General features: G+C 44.6%; 1 protein-coding gene and 1 pseudogene across 1 annotated transcript in view; both read right to left on the bottom strand.

The window, feature by feature from the left end:
• Alk (ALK receptor tyrosine kinase) overlaps positions 1 to 19,943 on the bottom strand; it is a 733,404-nt gene that overhangs the window by 612,893 nt on the left and 100,568 nt on the right. The window lies entirely within an intron of this gene.
• Positions 18,289 to 18,419, bottom strand: LOC119808608 (annotated as a pseudogene).

Below are 19,943 nucleotides of genomic sequence, written 5' to 3'. Positions count from 1 at the left end.
ATAGAGGTGATTCAGAAAAGGACTGGAGCAGAGATGGGTTTAGAAGAATAACCTTGTACTCCTTTAAAAGTCTTACTGTTTCTTTTTCTTTTAAGAAAAGGAATAATTGATTAGAGAAGCAAAAGTAATAGAGAAATTGATTTAAAAGTCCTAACACAGAAAGAATTCAAAATGAAAAAGAGATACACTATTATCCTTCCATCGATGAATCATATTTGGCTGATCAAAAATGCAAAAAATAAACCCATACGCAGCATGGTGCCATCAATCACGGCTGGGGCCAGTATGAAACACACACCTACCTGATCACAAAACTCAGAATTTTCTCTGTGCCATGCCCCATGAACAGGTGACTCTCCTGCCTCCAAATAGGAGAGGCAAACAGGCAAAGCCATGAGCGTGATACAGTGTGTGCACCCCTTCATCTCAGAATGACTGTAGGTCCAATTGCAGAGATCCTGAACTTAGCCAAGGGAGTGACAGGAAGGGTGGGATACTCAGGGCTGGGAGGATCTTAGATAGGCTGAGCTGCCAACACCCCGGATCAAGGAAAGACCCCTCATTTAGTAGCCCTTTGCCTGCATCTTCTTCATCAAGGGACCTAAAACACCCACCATTTTTGTATATTTAAAAGAAATCTAGAGTGGTTACATTAAAGTGAGCTTGGAAGAGAACTTTGGCTGTCTACAGAGTAGGTTGCTATGGAACAAGTGTCTGGCTAGGACCAACTGGCCAGCAGCCACAGACACTCCTTGCTTTCAACACCCTCTTCCCCCAAATCACTGGGATAAAGGCTCACATGTGAGCTCCCAGTGGAGGTGATGGCAACAAGGAGTTTCTCCAGAATAATTGGGTCTCCCAAAGGCTTTCAGAGTTTCCCACACCTGACATACGAGCAGGCTTGTTTGCTCTAGGCCAAAGAAATACTTTGCCCAGATGTGTACCCTCAAAAGAACCATGAGCAGAAAGGTGTAGCCACAAATTCCTGGACACCAAACCCCAGGTCCTAAGCAAGATAATTTATTCTGGGAGCTAGAAAAAGTCTGGGCTTACTCAATTTACATCCCCAAGGTGTGGTGACAAATCAGAACCTTGCCACCAGGCAGGTCATGTCCTGCTCCATCTCCTGAATAGCATCTATGTGCACTATTCAGTCCACGTACATGATGCGGGCAGCATCTATGTGCACTGTTCACTCCACATACATGATGCGGGGCAGCATCTCTGTGCACTGTTCACTCCACGTACATGATGCGGGCAGCATCTATGTGCACTGTTCACTCCACATACATGATGCGGGGCAGCATCTATGTGCACTGTTCACTCCACGTACATGATGCGGGGCAGCATCTCTGTGCACTGTTCACTCCACGTACATGATGCAGGGCCCACCAACGGAGGGGGTGGGAAAAGTCACCCTCAAGGCACACATACCTTTCACCTCTCTCGGAAGGAACAGGAATTGAAGCATCCCTCAAATATGCCTATTAAATATAGGTAGTGCAACCTTCAACCCAGAGGAGACTAAGGACACTCCTCGCCCACTTGACTGGCAGAGGGAGGGGGACACCCCCAGCTGTATTTAATAGCTGGAGCAGGTGGTGTGAGAAACGCCTTCCCCCGAGAGTAAGCAAAGAAGTCAAAAAACATGGGAAACAATAACCCATTTGCTTTCCTAGTGTGCGGCTCCTCTTCACTGCACCTAATTTGAAAAAAATGCATAGAATTTTTGAAGCCCAATGACCAGTCATCTATTGCTCAGACCCAGAGACTGTTTTGTTCACACACACACACACACACACACACACACACACACACAGAGAGAGAGAGAGAGAGAGAGAGAGAGAGAGAGAGAGAGAGAGAGAGAGAGAGAGAGAGAGAGAGAATTCTAGCAGATACCTACACTGAGCAATGCTTCAGTTTTTCCCTTGACTTTTAATGATTATAAATCCAGCTTGAAGACAACAGATGTTGTGAGCGCTAGGCACTGTATGTGTTGTGTGCTGCTGTCATGTGACCCTCAGCCTCCAAGAATCCAAGAAGATTACAAGCACTTCAACAGAAACTGGCTTCTGCTCTCTGTGTTTGCTTTCTTCTCCCTTCTCGCCTTCCTGCCTGATATACTTTTCCCTTTCTTCTCCTTTCTTAAAGAGGAAAGAAATACCTCTCTCTATTTGGTAAAATTACACAAACCAAGGAAGGTGAAAACAGTCCCTAGAAATCCTTCTGTGACCCATCATAGCATATTGAGGAAATTGAGGCTGAGAAACCACAATTATTTATTGAAGCGTCAGCCACGGGATCCCAGGTCACTTGTCTCCTCTGTCAGTATTCTTCAGCAGAAGCAGGGCAGAGCAAATGCAGGAGAAATTAATTCAGGAAATAAATGATGGCATCAACGCTTTCTTAATCCATTGGGTTTTTGGAAGGGTATAGATGATGATGATAGGGAGGAGGAGGAGGAGGAGGAGGAGGAGGAGGAGGAGGAGGAGGAGGAGGAGGAGGAGGAGGAGGAGGAGGAGGAAAATGGACTCTAAATGAAGCCTACCTTTAGTTTGGGGTGATAAACTGTTCTGTCAAAGAAAATAGTTCTGTTCAAATGTTGACTTGCTTTAAATGTCAAAACAAAATAAAATCTACCAAACTTAATTAAGATTAAATATGTTTTGCTCAGTCACACAAGAATCCCACACATCTCTCCAAAAATAGTAACCCACTTAAGATGAATGAAGTACAAGTTGAAATGAGAGGAGTAGAAATCATCATGGGAGTTGATTATAGACAGTAAGTCCCTGCATGATGTATGTCGTGGGGGGGAACAGACACAGAGGGGCTGATGTCAGAAGCTAATGATCAAACTGACAGCTAATTGAAAACTTTCATTTGTCCATCATCCTTTGGCAGTATTTTTGGATCGCTACTCGATTCCCCAGTGTCTATACTGGGAACCAGAAGTCAAACAAACTGGGGCCTAATGTGGTTTAATTTGCAATTACAGTGGTAACCACGCTGAGAAGGGGGCGGATGTTGAAAAGTTGAAATCGCCGAGACAAAAAGCAAAGAACACATGTCCAACACATTTTAGACAGTTACAGCCATCCTTCCTTGTTAAACCCAATGCATTCCAACTTAAATCCAATCTCTTTCTTTCCTGTACATGTGTGAATAACCTAAATGGGATTTTAGAACTGTAAAGAACTTTTAAAACATTAAACATTTAGAACTTAAAATACATTCAAAGGAACTCTGTCTTAATTATCTAAATGGCTCGAACTGCTACACCAGTAAGTAAGAGCTTTTATTAAATGCCAAATCTTTTTTTAAAGCAACCTCAGAGAGACACAGTCTCAGTAAGCTGCGACCATGCCAGCAAAACAAAGTGGCAATTTGGGCAATTGTCCACGTAATTCAGACCAAAGAAACCTGCCATCGCCAGGACTCCATTAACAAGAGATTCTGAACAACTTAGCTCATTAGGCATCAGAATTTTGGGCAGGGAATGAGCCAGAAATGAGTTCCCACGAGCCATTATTGAAAAGCTGAATATAGTCAAGCCAGCCTTTGTTTGCCAGAATTCAACTGGTGGTTATAATAATTAAATGACCAACATTAAAAAAGCAACTGTCTGTTTGCACAATTCTGGACTTGTATTTGGGCTATTCTTCACAGTCAATGTGTGGAAAAGTGAATGTAGACTCTTTACTGTGCCTACCTCTGTCTCAGGAGAAGACTAACATCGTGCTGTCAAGGCACTGGCCCTCACCTTCTCCACCATCCATTCAGACTGTTGATGTTTGATCAGATCCATCATGCGGAAAGTGTCTTCTTATTCCACTAACGGAAATAAATTGACTGCACCGGGTGTGTTCATCCATGTAGAATAAACACCGTCTCGGTTATCTACAGGTGAAACATAGATTAAAGGGAGTCATGCAGGTAGATGATGAGATCCCAAGCTTGGGGGTCAGGGAGGGCAGAGGAAGAGGAGAAGATAAGTCTGTGCCCAGCAAACCTCACAGTTCTCCAGTTCCCCAAGCTTGAGCATCCCTTGGAGGAGGTGTTTTGGAGGAAGAAAGCAACTTAGACTGAGAAAGCAAATCACCTTTCCCCAAACAGCTGTGGTAGATAGTAAGCTGAGAGCCATCATAATGTGCACACTTAGACGGCGAGTTGAGGGAGAATCACCAAGTCAAGTGTTTTGCAAGACAATTAGGCAATACTAAGAGGCAAGCCAGGAAGAGCGAAATCTCTATTTTCCTCCTCATTATTGCACTGCTGAATATAAACGCCCGTCTATCTGCGAGGCAGCAGTGAGAACATTTTTTTCCTAACAGTAACCTCATCCTCTGGGCACTAACTACTCAATTTAAAGATCCATTTCCACGAGAAAGTGGAAAGTGGCTGCCTGCTGTAGCCGGCCACACACAAGCGCCAGTCAAGGCAGCTAGAAATCAGGGCTGTTCTCATGGTCCTCATCCTGCTTGTCCTTGAGACTAAGGATCTCCAAGAAATGGTTGGATCTGGACGAGGGGCTTGAGTTAGCTTGGAAACCTTATATAGTCTTGCACTGGTGCAGTCAAAAAGAACTTTCATACCCTGCCTCCATGTGCAGCTATGTCCATGACCATGGAGAGTGAGCAAAGCCAGAAAGCTCAGCCACACTCAGCAGGAATGGCACTGGACTTCAGAGAGCCAGTGTACCTATTACTAAAAGTAGCTTTCTTACCTAGAGGCCTGCATCTCTCCTGCCTCCTGTTTTCCCAAGGAATACTGGTGTTAGGCTTAAGTGGCTACCAGGGGTACAGTGCTGGCCCAGCAGTCCAGCCTCTGACCTTTTAGGCAGGGGTACCTGCTTACCTTGTCTGTTTTTAGATTTATCACCTACAAAATCAGAATGATAGCAGTTTCCATCACCCCAGATTCACCGAGACACTGTGGGATCACTGAAATAATAGGTGAGAAAGCCTTCACATTCATCCAGGGCTACAGACAGGAACACTTTATAAAAAGGCAAAGGCCCCGGGTTTATTGTTTACCAGTATTGCTATCCCCAGTGTTTGTACATATCAGAATGCCAGTGTCTCCCATGTCTGTCCACCTATTCATCTGTGCCATGCCCTAATCTAAGCATCCATTTCTGGGTTTCATAGACAGACATACCAGCTGGAGATAGCAGAGCCACACCTGCAAGGAACTCAGCACGTGGAACAAAATGTGGGTCAGGGTGAATGTGAAGCAGACGGGTGTCCACGTGTGCCTGTGTGAGTACAACCATCCTCATAACACACACTAACAGTTCCAGAAAAGTAAAGATGAGGACCCAGGCTTCAATAGGTGAGTGACTACCACAGTGTTCAAACGCACGCCTCCTCTTATCCGAGAGGGATATGGTTGGTTCAAGACACCCAGGAAATGAATAACCAAAGCCACCAACAGTATGAATAGACCACATTTCCATCATGCGTAGAAACCCAGGATAAAGTTTAGTTTATAAATTAGGCACAAATAAGAAGCTGTCAGTCACTAATAATTGAATCGAACAGCCACAACAATATACCAGAGTTAAAATCGCATGAGTATGCTCGCTCACTCCTCTACCTTTGCTGGCCATCTTGTACACTGGACTGTATTTTCAAATCATGACTGTGCGTAGCCAAAGCCACAGGAAGTGAAAGCATGAGCAAAGGGCCCTATATTGTGTCCAGACGTTTAAATAAAACTTCCACCACGTTAGTGAACTTTGTTTTTTAATCTGCTAGCTGCAATACCATATGGGAAGGCCTGGATGCTCTGGTAAGTACAGAAAGGGCTGGAGAGGGTTGAACCTGGACTTTGCCAATTTGGCTACACTGACCAGCAAGCTCCAGGAATCCACCTGTCTCTACGCCTCAGTGTTAGGGTTACAGTGCCTGCTACTGCACTCCCCACATCCCCCCTCTCTATAACATAGGTGCTGTGATTTAAAGTCAGGGGGATCACTTTCTTAACAGCATTTTGGGGAAAAAGGACTAGCAGTGTTTTATATGACAGAACAAAGGACAAATGAGAAAGGCTAGCTTTGGAAAGAGATGCAGTGGAAAATTGGGGAAACCTCCAACAAAATGGGCACTAGTAATAAAAACCTACTCTTGGAATATACGGGGTGGGGAGCTGTAAGGCTATGTAGGCAAATACAATTTTATCAGAGATGAAGTGGTGGATGGCAATTTGGAGCACTCATTTACTGAGGTCCAACTGAAACTCTCCTTTGCAGGGCCTCTCCTGGGCAGATTCTCTACCTGCACACTGGGGTATTTCCAGATGCCTCTTGAGTGCCAGATTTGCCAGGCAACAAAACAGGAAATAGGGACTTGAAGCCACCCAGGAGGGCGCTGAAGAACTCGTGACACAGTAAAGGTGTAGAGGGTAAGGCTCAGCTGAGGAAGTGCTTCCCAGGCAAGTCTGAGGCTAGGAATTCAACACCAGCAGCTCCACAAAACCAAGAGATAATAGTTCATACCTCCAATTCCAGTCTTGGGAGATAGGTGAAACCCTATGCTTTGCTGGTCAGCTAGCCAGGTTAGTCATATGGGTGAGCCCCAGATTCAATACAAAGGCTTTATGTCACAAGGGGGAGACACAGAGGGAAATACCCAGCATCCACCTCTGTCTCCACAAGCATGTACACTGCACACATGCAGAAGCATCTCTTACAAAACTGCACATACATTAACAAGCATGCATGCATATACCACCCCAAAGGTAACACATTTTTCCAAAGAATGTCAGATGGGGACGTGGCTGATTCATGGTGGCTGTCCTCACTGCATAAAGAACATCTGAAGGTTGATAGGTCTGTCTCCGAGTCACCAAAATACAGGAAACATGAAAGGAGATACACGGGCACTATGGGACACATCAATAATCTCAGCATGTAGGAGGCTGAGGCACAAGTTCTGGGGCATCCTGGAAAACCTGGAGTGTCAGAAGATGGTCTAACATTAGGTTCTGGGGAGAAGAATAGACAGGAATCCTGGAGAAGTCTGTGTTACAGGGTTACCGGGGACAAATGCACACGCATGCACACACTTCCTCTTTCATTAGAGATCTCCGGCATCGAGCATTAAAAGTACGTTTAAACTACACTTGGGAACAATCTTCAGCAAGGATTACAATCTAGGCAGATTGAAGATAACAATTAAAACTTTATTTTTTTTTTTCAACTCACAAACAGTGCTTTGGGTCTTTCCAGAAAGTTGTCAGATACTTCAAACGAGCTCGTTTTTTTTTTTCTATCTCCCCCATGACAGTCTACAAATATCTGTCATTCTTGCCCCTGTGGCTACAACAGTGTTCTAATAAGAAACAAGGGAGAAGATGAATCTCTCCCCAGACTCTCATCTGGGGAAGCTGGGGGAGCTCCACTGATAAAGAATGGAAGATAACCAGAGGAGCGTGAGCCTCGTGCCATTGATTTCGCATCTGTCTCAAAAGCATTTCTCATCTGAATGGAGTCAGCCTCAGGAAGAAAGGGAGGGAAACGTTGCCTTTCGCTGGGGAGGGCTAGGAGCTCCAGGGCCCCAGCCATGCCAACCAGCGGGGTTGAGCAGAGGGAGTCCCGGGGATTACTTCCTTAGCCGACTCCCAGGCTCCAGTCATTTTCTGAGAGAAAATGTCAATGGCTTTGACGTAGCACCTGAAGGCTCTGTGAAGTGTAAAGAACTGAACGGGCAGGTCCGATGGCCGCCCATTTCTCTCAGGCCAGTAAGCAAAAAGTAGAAGTGGAAGACGGAGAGTTCAGCTCAGTGGGGGAGAGTTTGCCTAGCACGCCTGAGGCTCTGAGTTCCACCCAGCTTTGTGGGAGGGGACAGAAGTCATCAATTGGGTGATTAATGAATGGAGGGAATAAAACGTTGGAAGTTGAACGGGAAGTAAAAAGTCCCTAGTGACGTTTCTCCTCAAATATAGAACCCTATATGATGGTGGGACATCTCATTTTAGATGGCCAAGAACATCCTCTGTGCCACACGAGAACAAATTCTTGGATCCCATTAAACCACAGCATTAGGAAGCTACCCTCTCTCAACCATCTTTTAGCTCTTTTGTATTCTAGTAGGCGGAAAGCTGCACCTAAGTGCCAGCACATCTTCAGTGCCTCTTGGAACTTGCCAAAATTCATACCAAAGTCTCTGGCAAGAACCTAATTGCATTGCCTGGTGTTCATGTTACCAGTTCTTTCAGGAATGTTCTATATTCATTAACAATAATAGAATAAGGCTTCTTGTCTACACATTTACAGAAATCCGAAATTGGACCATTTGAAAAGAGAAAACATTTAGTGTATCCGACATGGCTAGCACATAGGTGCAGGTGTCCACAAATACGACTGGAGTTTGGAAAACAGGTGTTCAGCCCAGAGCAGGAAATCGGCTGCCAGCAGTGGCCCATTATCTTCCTTTGGAGGATGATAATCTAGGCAAAAAAATACTGGCACTTGAAGTTACATCACTTCCTTTTTTCTTCTTTTCTATTTATCACGCATCCATCCACCCATTCACCCACCCATCCATCCACCCACCCTTCACCCATCCACCCACCCATCTATCCACCCACCCACACATCCATCCCCTCACCAACTCATCCATACCTCCACCTCCCACCCATCCACCCATCCATTCACCCATCCACCCACCCATCTATCCACCCACCCACACATCCATCCACTCATCCACTCATCCATCCCTCCACCTAACACCCCATCTATCTATTTACCCATCAACCTATCCATCCACCCATCCATTTACCCACCCACCCACTCATTCATTCATTCATTCACCCACCCCGTCACCCATTCATCTATCCCACTAACCACCCACCAGTCCATCCATGTATCCACCCATTCACCCACGCTTCTATCCATGGTATTGGGACTGAACTTAGAACCTCGCCAAAAACTCATGCATTTTAGGCAAGCATTCTTCCAGTGAGCTGCACACCACAGCCCTTGTAAAATATAGCTTTATTTTGACATAGGGTCTCTCGCAGTCTGGTCTTGCCTCAATCTGCAGTCCAGGCAGGGGGTCCTACTGTCTTTCCCCCTAAAAAGCTGGGATTACAGACCTGTGCTCTGAAGCTGGGCTCAGCCGCATGCTTTTTTTTTTTTAAAGCTTTGACTGTTAGGGGTCTCAGGAAAAGTCTGTCTCTCCTCATTTAGTGTGTGTGTGTGTGTGTGTGTGTGCGTGTGTGTGCAGATGAACAATTGTGGGTGTTTGTGTGGAGACACCAGGTTGATAAGCCAGTTTGTCACCGTCCACCTTATTTTCTGAGGCAGGGTGCTCTCATTGGAACGCAGAGTTCCCTGATTTGGGTAGGCCAGTTCTTCAACTTGCTCTGGGGATCCCCTATCTCTGCCCCCTAGTGTGATTAGGAACCGTGTCCACTTGCCAGTTATGTCTGCACACTTGTGTGGCAAACGCGTTATTTACTGACCTATCTCCCCAGCTCCAGGTCTCTCCTTCTTAACCCAAGAACCAGGTACCTGTGCATCCACTGAGCACTCTGCCTACTCCATTCTCCACAGCGCCACTGTCTGAACGCTCCTTCGTAGGAGTAAGTAGTTACAAAGTAAGTACAAGATCCTGGCTGCCAGGAGGTTGGTCACAGCCCCACCACTGAACACCCAGCCTGACCAGAATACAAACCACACAGTGAAAGTCCACCCTCAGCTGTCCGCCATGCATCACGTCCACACCCAATTGCTTCTTGATGGATGTAGCAAACACAACTTCATGTGTCTGCCAAGGCCCCAGTGACCTTTCAGATCCCTGAGTTAAAGGGACCATTACTCATCTTTATGTACAGCTTCCTGTGACAGGTCTGCATGATAAAGCCCAGAGACACTTTGATGAAGTAAATAATTTAGCCCCATCCATAATCACCTGCTGTTCCCAGATCCTAATGCCTTTCCAGGGATTGCTTTGCCAAACCAATGAAATAATGAATCCTTTCTTGATGACATCAGGGAACTGTAAACTTGATGCAGAAGCTCAACTTTAGCCAAGAACACATCCATTTTGAGCAGGAATGTGAGTGAGAGCCATTTCTTTCACACAGGTCTGTGATTACAGTTACATTTCCATCTTAAAATTATGCATATTGAGTATTGGGATGTTACTAGGTGGCAAATGCTGGCTTTAGATTTTCCATGTATTGTTTTGCTAGATTTTTTTCAATCGACTTGCATATTGGCTGTGGGAAATGCATTGTCCAGAGAAAATAAAAAATAAAAACAGGCACACCTGTGTCAAATATTCGGCAAGGTAGGCAGGCTGACTAATTGTAGGGATGTGAAATGTTACAGGTTGGAAGCCAAATTTATGGCTCTATAAATAGCCATTTGTTACCTACCTCTATGTGTGACCTAACGCTCTTGTGACGTTAGCTAAATCATCTTGGGATACACACAGACCCCAAGCTTCCACTCACCCAAAAGCTGAGAATGTCGTCAGATGACATCTGAGGCCTAAGCTAGTTATTCCCTGCTTTTCTCCAACCTAGCTGCCGTGTTTCTATCAATAGCTCTAGTTTAATGTCTTGATTTATAGCTTTATTAAAATATCACTACGTTAGAACAGAGTAGTTCGGGTTATCTGAATCTGTTTTCAGACCAAGGTCACTTATATTTGGTTTCAGAATAAACTATTTTATTCCCTTTAAGGAGAGAGTTGTGGTTTTTGACAAGGACTATTAAGAGACCATTATACTGAGTTAGAAATCAGATAAAAGGTTTCTGGAATGCCACCCAAATACCAAGTGGCAATGCTGCAAGTCATTTAAAAATTCTTTAGGACAAAGGAGAACGGGAAAGAATGAAGGACTAGACAGCAGGGCTAGATGTGAACTTGAACTTGGCCTGACTCTGTTTATAGCCCGCTTATCTTGGTGAGGACTTGGTTTAACAGAGGGTGTGGCTTCTTCGTGATGTACTTGACTGTTGGGTTGGTTTCTAACAGCCTCTTCCACTGGTGCTCAGGTTCAGAACTTTTGGGAGAGTATCAAAAGTCCCCAGTGAGTCCCTCCTCCTATCTTCAGGTAATACATGTGTGTGTGTGTGTGTGTGTGTGTGTGTGTGTGTGTGTGTGTGTGTAGAGATAGAGAAACAGACAGAGACAGAGAGACAGAGACAGACAGAGAGACAGAGAGAGACAGAGACAGAGATGGAGAGGCTTGGTAAGGACCTTGTGGTGCCTTCTGCTCTGCCCAGAATTCAAACAATGGTGAATTCCCACAGACATATGTAAAGCCAGGAGATTGCACACAGCAAATAACCTTGGCCAGCTGGTTTGGGAAGAGAATACCACCGCACCTGCTAGACAGGCCCCACTCATAGGAAAAGGATCAGTCCAGTGTATAACCAATTTAGGTTTCATGGTCTTGTACTTGTCCATGGCTTTGGACTCTCCCTAGGTCATAGAGATAAAGAACTCAACACGTCTATGAATTTCCCAACCCAAACTATTTATCACAAAGGAATCTACTGAATATATACCGATTTTTAAAAACACAAAGAAGAGTAGTATTATCAATATGGTGGTATTTGGGGTAAATTTTTCTGTAGGGGACGAAGGGTAAGAGTTTAAAGGGATACATCAGAAAAAACAAAGGGGCAAGAAATTAAAAACATCATTTTTTTTTCTCCTACAGATCCAACTTTATAAATGCATACAAATACATGGGACTAGAGAGATGGTTCAGTGGTTAAGAACATATACATTATTGAAGATGCTTTAAATCTAGCTCCCAGCACCCATTCCAGGCAGCTCACAACCACCAGAAGATCTGGTATCTTCTTTTGGCCTCTATAGGTTCCCTTACTCATGCACACATGCTCAAAGAGATACACACCCATACACAGTATTAGAAAAAAACTTAATTTATATATACATAGATCTATTCATACATCCAGGCAGAAAGAGATCTACTTGGGGACATAGAAGAAGAAAGCTAGCAGGACCAGAAGGAGAGTGATGGGGAGGAGGCTGGGGATAAATATGAGCAAAGAACAATGGTATCTATGCTTGAAAATCCCATAATGAAACCTATTATTTTATATGCCAAGTAAAAAAGTTGATTCTAAGCCGGGCGGTGGTGGTGCATGCCTTTAATCCCAGCACTCGGGAGGCAGAGGCAGGAGGATCTCTGAGTTTGAGGCCAGCCTGGTCTACAAGAGCTAGTTCCAGGACAGGCTCTAGAAACTACAGGGAAACCCTGTCTCGAAAAAAAAAAAAAAGTTGATTCTATGAGGCATTCAAGTATTCGAGTTAAATCTACGGATAGTAGAGGGAACTCCAATTTATAGCCAGTTTGTCAAAAATATAAATGACACTCTACTATATCTATAGATGTCTGTTCAAGACACATACCAAGAACATTATAACATTTAACAAGAAGAATCATGCTATTATTGATAACAAAACTATTCTTTGTAGGGGGATAGTTGAGATGGCTTTAATACTGTGAAATATATGCTTGCTCTTTATTCTGTTTCTTGGAGTAAACTCCTAAATCTTTGGAATCTTCGAGGTGGTAAGTATATTTTGGATATTAATGAGTTCTTTGAGCTGGCAACTCCTAGATAACTTTGGGATGAGTCTCGTCACAGGAAAGACCAAGGCATGATTAGAGGGCTGGGACCTTCAGCTCATTGCATTCAGCTGTAATGAGTAAGTCAGGAGTAGAAAATCCATAGCCTTGTTAAGCTCTTCAGGGACTGGTGTTGAATCAGACATCAATGGCCAATGATTTAATCAGTCACATCGGTGTGATAAAGCCACTATAAAAATATCTAAAAGGCTCCGAGAGCTCCTGGGAGGTTTCTAGAAAGTAGCCCAGTCGAGCGTGAAATCTACACCCCATCCTCCCATTTCTTCAGCAGTGTCTTTTGTAATATCCTTATCATAAGCAGCCGATATAAGTAATGTGTTTCTCTGAATCCTGTGAGCCACACAAGTGTAGGAGTCAAACCCAAGGAGAGGGTAGTGGGAACCCTGACTTACAGCCAGTTGGTCAGAAGTGGCTATAAATAACACTGCTGTTTGTCAATCTACTATTTGTATTGCTGTATGCCTTGGGGCGACCCTGTGGGTTTAAGCACACTACCTACAGTCTCTGAGCAGATAGTGTCAGAACTGAACTGAATTTAAGGGCACATGGCTGCTATCTATTGAAGAATTGATCATACGTTGGTTGAAAGGCACCTCCAAATACTTCTTGGTGACCAAACCTGTACCGTTGAGTATTAGTACAGAAGTAACTTGCATTGTGATGTTTTTCCACTTTTGAAGTACCATTAAGAAACATTGGGCATAAAGTCATTTTGCCAATGCTATCAAGGATATAAGGCAGAGAAACGACTCGCGGGGGGGGGGGGGGGGCATTGTTTTGTTTTGTCTTGGTTAGATTTGAGCTGGGAACCATGGAGAACAATGAGAAGAGGCAGAAGCTAAAACCTCTGTTTTCCTCCATCTTCAGCACTCACCGCCATGGTAACGGTGGGTAAATTCCTGAGCTATCTGAGGCCCAGATCCCATGTTAATGCTACTGCAATCACAATGCCCACCCTGACCACCTTCTGAGGCTTACATTACAGATTATGGTTCTCCACCATAATATATACCATCTATATTTGGAGATGAAAAGATAAAGTGAAGTTATGACTTTGAACACTGTAAGAGGAGAAAGATCTCTCTGTTGTTGGATATTACTTGAAGACATGTTACATTTATTTATGCTTTGAAACATTTGGTTAATGATGCAAAAATGTGTTGCATTCTTTAATGTTGCATTTGTTTAACTCTGTGAAGCTGTGTTACTTTGCCTGTCTAAGATGCCTGATTGGTCTAATAAAGAGTTGAACGGCCAAAAGCTAGGCAGGAGAGGATGGATGGGGCTAACAGGCCGAGAGAATAGGAGGAGAAATCTGGAAAGAGAGATCAGGGAATGAAAGGAGGAGAGGAGGACTCCAGGAGCTAGCCACCCAGCTACACAGCAAGCCACAGAGTAAGACATAAAAGAAAGGTAAAAGCCCATAGGCAAAAGATAGATGGGATAATTTAAGAAAAGCTGGCAAGAATAAGCCATGCTAAGAAGACCAGGCATTCATAAGAAAGAATAAGTTTCCGTGTACTTATTTGCTGGGTGGTGGGCTCCCCAAAAAGAGCAAAAAGTAAAACAACCAACTACATCTCTCTTTCTCTCTCTCTCTCTCTCTCTCTCTCTCTCTCTCTCTCTCTCTCTCTCTCTCTCTCTCTCTCTCTCTTTTTCTCTCTTCCTTTTCCTCTCCCTCTCTCTTTCCTACCCAAGTGCTATCTCCCAGAGAAATGGCACATGAGGACACCATGAAAATGGCCATCTACAAGCAGGAAGACCACACCAGAAACCACTCTGATGGTTTATGGGCCATGAATCCTGAGTTTCCACAATCACAAGAAACTTTCTCTTTTGTAAGACACTTTATCTGTAGTATTTCCTGTTCAAGGTGACTACCACATGGTCTAGAGTGAAGAAGCATGAGAAGACTTATCCCATGCACACAACAATCCAGATCCTTCATATCTCCTGTGCCTGTCTGGCACATTCCAAGGGGACACTCATGCCTGAATTAATGGGAAGGCATGGCTGTTATTGGGGACAGGGGAAAGGGAAAAGGCACACTTGGATTCCTCCTTTGGAGCTTAGTGGGAAGGGGTAAATCCCTCCCACAAACAGCAAAATTACCAACTGGGGACATAGTTTAAAATGGCATAGACATTGGGGTCACATGAAATTGATATGTTACTTGGAAGAAAAGAATTAGTTCCAATTTAATAGTTCCTTCCCCAGGGGGGGCATGTGATTCTCTGGCAGGATGTGATGTGAGAACTGTTTGTTCATATCAGAAGTGCCCTGTTCACCTAGCACACACTGAGTCCATACCAAGGAGGGGAATCCAAGGTACAAAAGCATCATGCATCAAGCACATCTGACCAAGCCGAGAGTAGCTTGAGCCAAAGCATCTCTGTTCTCCCTGCTTCTCTGTTCCTGGCTCTGGCATATGTAAAGGTCCACAGCGTTGGTGCCTCTTTTTCCTTCAGGGCAGCACAACACATCGTAGAGATAAAGTCTAGGGTAAGGCATTGTGGTCAGATTGGGTTCAGATTCCAGTTTAGTGACTTACAAATTGTATGACTCTTGAGAAGATGTAGAGTTCTTTAGATTCTCAGTTGTCCCGGGCTTTTTCTTTCGTACCCCAAGCAGGTTCCAAATCGGGACACAGAAACTTATTATTAGTTATGAATGCTCAGCCTAGCTTATCTCTTCTTTTAATCTATTTCTCTTTATCTAAACTTTGCCTTGGGACTGTTTACTCTTCTTTCTTTCTTTCTTTCTTTCTTTCTTTCTTTCTTTCTTTCTTTCTTTCTTTCTGTATATTTATTCCATGTCTGTCTGGTAGCTGCCTGGCTTCTGAACCCAGGTGTATTTTCTTCTTTTTCCCTCATTTTCTTCCTTCTCTTCTTTCTTGAGCTTAGATTTCTCCCCCTACTTATTATCTCTGCTCACCAACCCCACCTATCCCTCTCCTGCCTAGCTATTTGCAGTTCAGATTTTTATTAGACTAATAAGGGGCTTTAAGCAGGCAACGTGAAACAAATGCATCAAATCTATGCACAATTAAACAAATGCAGCATAAATACATGCAACACGTCTTTACGTGTAGTGAGGAGTGGCGGGCTGCATTCCCACCTGCCTCCAGGCCTCTGGCCACCGGCTAGCTTTACCCGAAATAATTACACGGAAACTGTATTCTTTTAAACACTGCCTAACCCATTAATTTCAGCCTCTTACTCACATCTTGACTAACCCATATCTAATAATCTGTGTAACACCACGAATGGTGTCTTACCGGGAAAGATTCAGCACGTCTGACCTGGTGGCTGGCTTCATCGCATCTCTCTCACTTAGAAGAGGTGTGGCAATTGTATGAGCCATCTACCTCACTTCCTTTTTCCTGTTCTGTCTACTCCACCCACCTAAGGGGTGGCCAAGGCAGTTTGTTTATTAGCCAATGAGAATCCTCCATCATTTACATTGTTAATAAAGGCAGCAGAAACAAATACAACACACCTACACATAAAGTAACATTCCGCAACATAAACAAACGTAACACATCTTTACATAGGCAAAGTAATTTCCACAACACTCGGTATTCTTACCTACACGATAAGGTAGACTGAATTCCAGGTCATGGAAAATACACAGAATATACAAAGTCAGTCCCCACTCCTGAAGTCTATGCCCTTGGCAGATGTCATAAAAACAAAACCCCTCTCTTATTCCCACAAAGCTCAAATGGAGATGCAGATTCATAACACAGGACAGCCTCTTTCGGTGGGCTCACCCTGGCACAAGAGAGAAAAAAATCAATATCCCTTCCAGGGTACTAGATGATGTCTAAGTCCCTCCCTATTCAAATGTCCCCAGATCTGTGATGCTAATGGAGTAATTTTACACTATAAATGGAGTAAAAGCCTAGGGAAAATGAAGAAAATAAGAAGCTAAGGAAGGCTGCAGGGCTAAAATACACAGGCAAATATGAAAGATGACACAGTAAATCCCTGTTTCTAGAAGGCAGTAAATCAGTTCCTTCATGCTTCTTGGTACTTACGGGGAGAGAAGCAAGTGCTGCACAGAGAGGGCATGAGACTTGGAAGGCTGTTGGAGCCCACATGCAGTCCTTCAACCCAGGCCACCCTCCCCGGGATCTCCTTCAAGCAGGTCCCTATGCTGGGCCTGTCGCCACGACACATAACAAAGAGAAGTATATACAGCGTCAGCCCACAGGGGCAGGAGGCGAGGATAGATGTGTGATGACAAACCCTCAAGAACCATGTGTGGAGGGCGGGGCAAAGCCAGGGCGGGCCGGCTCCAATCTGTCACCCTTGTCCCATCGCAATTTCTAGCAGCTAATAAAAAGCCACAGAACTTTTAATCGAGTTGCCAAGAGGTGTGCACAGCTGTTTCTCAAGCCGAACCCTCACACCAATCTGGGGGCAAAGCATGAGGCTACTAACGACCGCTGAGTAGCTCGGATGCACCACTTACCCTAGGTGTTTTGCATATTCCTTCTATATATATTCCTGTAAGTAAATGATGGATCTTCAGATTATACTCCATCTGCCTTCCCAAGCACACATGAATGCATTAGCAACGCCACAACAGTGCTTGGCTCCAGAAACCAGCAGCCCTGGGGACCATGAAGAACCCCTGACTTGTTTCTGTCATAGGTTGGCTGATGGTGCCACGTGAGTAGGAAAATGTCACCAGTTGGGAGACCTCTACCCCTTGGCTATTTCACGGACACCTCCATCTTAAGCTGGTCTTCCTGTCACGGCATCTCCTGCCTTGATCCCATACATGTAACACAGCACGTGGAAGACTGAGCTCCACGTTGTATCTGTAATCACAATTTTATGTGCACACACATACGCTTTCAGCGAGGCGATGACCTAAAATCTTATAGTAAAAAAGTGCACAACAGACCCATGCCTTCTTCCTGGGACCTGTTATCTAGCAAACGCTGATAAAACACCAGTCCTGTTTATTCAACAATCTCCTTGTTCCACTTCCACTGTAAGCCAAAGCCTTTGCCACAAAAAGTGATGGCATGAAGGCAGGAGGAAAGAACTCTTTCGGGATCAGGACTGATTTCTAGGGCAGCAGGTCAACAAATCCTGGCTTGAAAGGTCAGCAGGACTTTGCTGACAAGGTGAGTTATCCCAGCAAAAGCCTGATGAGTGCCTTTATATGGGATGGGGCTGAGGACTGAACACGAGGGTTATTTGAAGAGGATGCTGTCCTCCTGTCGGCAAGGGAGGCAAAGGTGAGTGAGACACATCTGTGGCCCGAGGGAGGCCACAGTCAGCTGGGAGAGACAAACCTGGAGATACAGTGCAGGGTGTCCCCCTTCACGTTGTTCGCATGCAAGTCTCTGTTCCTTGACAGGACTGCAAATGTCCGTAAGCAGATAGCTGTTTGGCCTGGTCTTTCTTCTCTAAGCAGTGCCTAGAATGAAACCCTTCGGTGAAACACATGTGTACAGTGTAGTAGAGCATTTTCTCTACGAGGATGGTCTGCACTGAAACACCACGGGTAACACTGATCAATAAAGCTGGTATCATGGCAACTCCACAGAAGAAGTAACCTGCTAAACACAGTGATTTCGATCAGGCACTGCACCTATACCTTCATTCAGGGTTTAAAACATTTTTAATTGCTTCTATTTTGCAGGGAACTCCTAGCGGAGAAAAATTGAAAGGGGTCTGCACACCCGGAGTGCGATGCATGAGCCTTGCCCTTGGAAAACTACCCTCTCCATCATGGTATCTCCACTGCCAGGCAAGAAACCAGACAGTGTTTAATGGGCTAAGGGCTATCCTATGCCAGAAATCAAAAGAAATACCTCAGTATCTCTTCTGACCTCCCTGTCTCCTCTCGTCAATGTGTTCTTTCTTATATTTAGGTGAAGACACCATTCACCCGTTTCCATATGACCATGGAGTTCTCACAAATGGTGCAGCAGAAGTGACAGACTCTAATCCCTCTGCTTTAAAGACCGAATCTTAAAAGGGATTAGGAAGTGGGTGGAGGTGGCAGAAGAAGTGAGGGCTAAGGAAATAACCCTGTCAGTCAGGCGTAAGGCTGAATACATATTCTTAGCATACCCACAACAAGGAGACAATGCCCCCCCAAGAGAGTCTACTGCATTCATTATCAAGATGGGAAAAAGCAGAAAATGAATCTCCTAGAACCTACAGGATTATGCATATATGTTCCCTAAATAATGAGGGGGCTCCTGCCTCTGTGTCCCTCTATAGCAATTGTGCTTCCTAGCCTAGACCCAATGCCGACACACCTGCCTGCTCCAAGTCTCTCATGCAAACTACTATTTCCTCCTTGTGGAGCCCTTTACTCTATAATTGCATAGCTAATATCCCTCCACACTGCCGATCCTGCAGGCAGCTTCCCAGGGACGCTTCTGTTCACAGCCGCAACTAATAGAAATGTAGTGAGTTAAAGTCTACTAAGCCCATGGCTGAAAGAACCTTTGAGAAGGCTGATGACAGCTTAGTAACAGCAGAAATGCTCCTTCTCCACCTCTGTCCAGAGTGCAGGGCACATTCCCCCACAATGCTACAAAGAACACAGACGTGTGTGACCGAGCTCCCCAGGAGCAAGAATATGGGCTAAAGCAGTGGTTCGCAACTTTCCTACCGCGGCAACCTTTTAATATAGCTCCTTGTGTTGTTGTGACCCTTCAACCATAAAATTATTTTCGTAGTTACTTTATAACTGTAATTTTACTACTGTTATGAATTGTAATGTAAACTTCTGTTATGCAGAATATCTGATATACAACCCCTATGAAAGGGCTATTTGAACCCCCCCAGGGGTCATGACCCACAGGTTATGAGCCACTGGGCCAAGGGCTCTGAGAAAAGAAAATGACAACAGCTAACACATCAGTGAGTGCTAGGCAATGTTCTAAGCGATCTATGTATGCTAACTCCAGGGCCACAGTAAGACAGTTACATAGAATGAGCAAGAGAGACTATTACTGCTGCCCATTTCATGGATGAGGCTCTGAGGCTCAGTGAGGTTAAGTGGCTTTCCCAGGTCTCACTGCACTGTAGATGGAGGAGCTATGATTTCAGGCTGGTCTAGTAGCACCCTTGAGGGGGTACCCCCACACACACCTTAGGAGGAACAGTCAGACATGTTTGTGCCCAAATCCTCGGTCTAGTCTATTATTAGCTTTGCGAACTTTAGCAAGCTACTGAAGTTCTCTGAGCCTCAGTTTCCCTATTTGGAAAGAACCTGATTCCTATCCTGTACGATGACTGTAAAAATCACAGTCAATTAAATGCCCT

The sequence above is a fragment of the Arvicola amphibius genome, chromosome 2, assembly GCF_903992535.2.
Source record: "Arvicola amphibius chromosome 2, mArvAmp1.2, whole genome shotgun sequence".
Lineage (NCBI taxonomy): Eukaryota > Metazoa > Chordata > Mammalia > Rodentia > Cricetidae > Arvicola > Arvicola amphibius.
Note: the sequence above shows the minus strand (reverse complement) of the source record. Positions and strands in the feature narration are given on the sequence as shown.